General features: G+C 39.6%; 1 non-coding gene across 1 annotated transcript; it reads left to right on the top strand.

Annotated features, from left to right (window-relative positions):
- The first annotated feature begins 4,389 nt into the window (after positions 1-4,389).
- On the top strand, positions 4,390-4,463 carry TRNAN-GUU. The gene has a single exon. It is a non-coding gene; the product is annotated as a tRNA-Asn (tRNA).
- The last annotated feature ends 80 nt before the right edge of the window (positions 4,464-4,543 follow it).

A 4,543-nucleotide genomic window follows, 5' to 3' on the forward strand; every position in this document is an offset into this window, starting at 1 on the left:
AATGGTAAAATAGGTTGCTGCTCCTGAAAACATAGGCTGGCAATTCCTCTGCTTTCCTGTGTGTTCTGTAGAGACCACATTAAAGTTCAGTTGCTAAGACTCATTCTTATTTTCATGATATTCACTATTATTTTAAGAACTTTTAAGCATTCTTAATAGGTGCTGTTCAAAAAACCTGCGAGGACAGGAAATTTCTCCCTTTCTTACCATGATAATAGGAAGTGCTTGAGAGAAGTAAGTGCTATGTGAGAAGCATCATTATTACTCTCCTCGGTGTTATGCTCACTTCTTATGCCAGTAAAATTTTCTTCTTTTCACTTTTTTGAAGCAGTATCTTAAGATTGTTTTGGTTTGGTTTGGGTTGGGTTGGGTTTTTGTGTACTGGTTGGGTTTTTTGTATACTATTAAGCTGACTGCCATAATGATTGTACTCTTTTCAGTAGTCACTCAGAACAGATAGATTGCAGGGAATTGCAATGCAAAATTCTCCTTATAGTATGTCAGGTGAGATCTGAAGATCAATTCTGAATGTAGCCCTCTCTATTTGGTTTTGGTTTGGTTTGTCTTGTTTTTTTTCCCCACAGCTGCTGCCTATATTCCAAATCACTGATAATAGTGATGGCTGTTCTATAATTTTGTCGCAAGTCACACCGAAACAACTTTTTGTCTCTCCTGAACATGAAATAAGTGCAACTGTACATTTTGTGATCCAGAACTAGGCAGCCTATACCATTTCCTTTCGGTAACCATGGTTATGGAGGTTTGGTGAACGGTTGACTTTTAGGTTAACCAACAGTCTGCAATTAGCAACACACCAAAATTTCTGGATTTTCTCATCTAGGTACAGCTGCCTTTTGTGTGACTTGCATTATAAAAGAAGCCAGAGCTAAGTGAACTGGAGAGGTCAGTAAAATACTATTGTTCAGTCTTGTTCTTTGCTTTTAAGGTAAGTTGATCCTATTTGCAGGGATGTCCTTTCAGTTCTAACACTTTTCTGACTTTACTAACAGACCCAGGAATAGAAGTGTTTAGTTAATAAAGTCTTAAAAAAAACATGCTAAGCCACCTTTGTATCAGAAAAACAGCGAATCTGTAGACAAACAACTGAATAAAAAAACCCTCCAAATGCATTTTATTAGAAGAACGTAAAGAACAGAAGTCTTGCAACTGATCAAGAAACACTGTCTCTACCTGTTTCTTCCGACTTTTGAATCCTTCTTCAGGAATAATGCTTTCCATGGTTTGATGCTTGCAGCTCCAGAAAGAAAAAGCTTTTGTCATGGAAATCTTATTCTCTGCTTTTAATAATTTTAATAGCAATGATGAATTATATTAGTTGTCCATTCATTTTAATGTCCTGGTTCTGGTAAGGACTAGAATCATGTTTCAGAGGAAAATGGAAGAAATCTTTGGATGGTAAGCTGCGCACTCACCGAAACCAGGACAAGACTTCTGTTACAAAGTAAGCACTCAGAAATATATTTGGGCAGACACTGAGTAGCTGTTCTGAATTTTTTTGTGACTATGAATTTTTGAAGTTTGGGCCGAACTGTAACTCGAGAGCTGACAAATAGTTGACCAAAAATGACACATAGAATAATAAATAATATAGGCACATGTGCTTGTTGGGGGGTAAACGGTCCTTTCCTATGAGAAATTGTAGAAGTAGAGTAGTTAATAAGTAATTCTGCGATATAAGTGGGAAGATTCTTTTGTTTCTGTTATATCCTACTGAATTGATTTTAGGAACAGTTCTGGGTGAATAACTAGACTTATTTTTCTGAACAGAGGATGAATAGATGGTATGTTTATAAAAGTCATATATAATACCTTTTGTTTCTGTTATATCCTACTGAATTGATTTTAGGAACAGTTCTGGGTGAATAACTAGACTTATTTTTCTGAACAGAGGATGAATAGATGGTATGTTTATAAAAGTCATAAACAATACCCAGTTTCACCCTCTGTCCTATATTAACTTTCTCTGACATTCAGGAAACAACGCCTATATCTGAAGAAGGTCACAGATGTCATAGCAACAGACATGTAAGTTCATGGATCCCAAAATAACAATAAAATAATGTTACCAAACATTTAAATATTATAAAATATAAAAATAATTTAATATTACATAGTATAATATTTTCATATATTCAGATGTAATATATTTGTATACATTTATGTTTTTATAAAAGCATAAAACAAAATATAATCCATAATTAGTGAATCCAGTAATGGTATTTAAATTATGTACACTAGATACTGGAAAAAATTAAGCAACTCCAGATACGATCCACAAGAAACAGCGTATCAAGGAAGAGAGCTGTCCAGAAATGAAGAATAAAACACTGACAGGGAGGATGATTAATCTGAAGTAGCAGCCCTTTCTGGTTTCTGAATGCCTTAAACAGCACTCGGCCTCTTCCTTTCTTCTGAAGATACAGTCAGAAACCTTCTCCTAAGGGTAGATAGCTAATCTTTTCCATTTACGGAGTAGTGATAGATAATGTTGCTCTCTGGTATGATGGCTCACTGGTTAGTGCTTCAGCAGTCAGCAAAAGTCATCCATGTTAAGATCTTTTGCTGATCTGTGGGTTTCGAGCTGAAGAGGTAACATTCGCTGTTGTGTATGTTCTTTTTATTTTCTTTTTTACCTTGCAAGACTTTAAATGAAAGACTCCGACATTCAGTGAGGAAGAATGCTGACAAGAAAGGCGCCAAGTGACACTGCAGCCTCACCTGCAGCACTTTCACTGTCCCGACGCATTGAATAGGCAGCCTCGGATGTCTAATGCCAGGTCCTGGGTTCCTCTCAGACACCTCGAAGTTAGAGCTTGTGCTCAGGATCAGCATAACAAAGTCCCTTTTTAGATCTGGCCTCTAGACACAGATTTTGAAAATAGTCAAGTTTACATTCATTAAAACTAATGGGAATATTCATGCGTATAAAGTAAAACGTTTCAGGGCCCCAAATCCATGCCCAAATGTTCATCAGTACTGGTCTATGGGTTAGGCTGTTGTTCAGACTGGAATCTTCCTATTTCCACTAAATACCTATTTGCTTGTGCATAAAATCACAGGACTGTTTACTTGTCCTCCTATACAGAGAAAATAGAAGTGGTCCAGCCTGTGAGCTGACTCTTCTGATGCTGAGAATAGCAGAGGTCTGGGTAGGAAAGCATGCCGCAGTGGGCAGGATGCCCCAAAAAGCAATCTTTAATTATTTTAATTACTGTTGAGGGCTTGCGTAACTTGTCTTTCTCCTCCATGTTTTAAAAGATGTTGGTCAGTAAGGTACCAACAATACGCAATAAAATTTGAGCAGTACTGTGATAATACTGATGTTTATGTAGCTCTTTTCAAAGTATTGGAAAAACTGGAAAGGCTGAGCTCTGGACAATAAATGGTCAGCTTAAAGTTACTCACCCGGTTGAGGAACAAAGTCTTACAGTGTTGGTATAGCAAGGTATTGTACAAAATATGAGAGCTGGAGTAACACGCTCGTGCTCTTAATCCTGCTGCTGAAGACTCTCTGGTTTCAGGAGTGAGCTGGGACGTCTTGGTCTTGGGTGGGCAGAGACTAGGAGATAACCAGCATCTGCTTGGAAAGGAGTTAGCACCCGTCCTTGAGAGGTGGGTGTCATGTGCCTGCTCGACTCCAAAGGCTTTCCGCGGGCAGAGGAGCCATCAGGCAGAGCTTCATGGAGCCACAGGGACAACATGAAGCAACTGATATTGTAAGACTTCAGAGAGATTAAACCGGTATCAGCCTGTGAAAGAAAAGGGGGAAACATTTGCTCAGGTTTGGATGTGAAAACTTTGTACTTGGCGGAGACGTAGGTATAGATTTACTGTATGGTAATGTGGGAAGCAGATTTTGATGAAATTATAATAGGAACGTTAGCTTTTCTTCACTGCTGTGTCACTTAGAAAGGTAAATATAATTTATCTACATACATGCAGAGGGATGCTGCCTGTTTTAAACAGTCTAACTGTTCCCTGCAGTCACTTAAAATTACCTTTTAAATATATTAATAGGGCAATTTTGCAATGATATTTGGAAATTACATTTTGGCTTGCATGTGTAATGGATGAATTAGCAGCAGCCAAGAAAAAGCTGTTTCAACGCTGATTCATGAATTCATTCTCCAGAAGAAGAACGCTGCTGTGAACACCGATTTTGGAAATTAGTCTTTCATATTGGCTAGAAGAAGAAAAGACGCCGTTTTCACCGTTTTCTCAGGCTTCTTTTAGCATTTCGTAAGGCCCATCATTTAGGAGCCGGGCTTTGCACACAGTTTGGGTACGTGGTGGCCCGCAGGTCGCCAGGACGGAGGCGAGGCGGCGCCGCAGCACATCAGTCGCGCCGCGGACAGGGGCATACCGGGAGTCTCTGTGGCGCAATCGGTTAGCGCGTTCGGCTGTTAACCGAAAGGTTGGTGGTTCGAGCCCACCCAGGGACGGCTTTCCCCTTTTGGCTCGCCCGCTTCCCCTGCCGGCCGGCCGTCGTTTTGTGCGGGCGCGCCGGGGGAGGATGTGAGAT

The sequence above is a fragment of the Aptenodytes forsteri genome, unplaced genomic scaffold (assembly GCF_000699145.1).
Source record: "Aptenodytes forsteri isolate BGI_AS27 unplaced genomic scaffold, ASM69914v1 Scaffold336, whole genome shotgun sequence".
NCBI lineage: Eukaryota > Metazoa > Chordata > Aves > Sphenisciformes > Spheniscidae > Aptenodytes > Aptenodytes forsteri.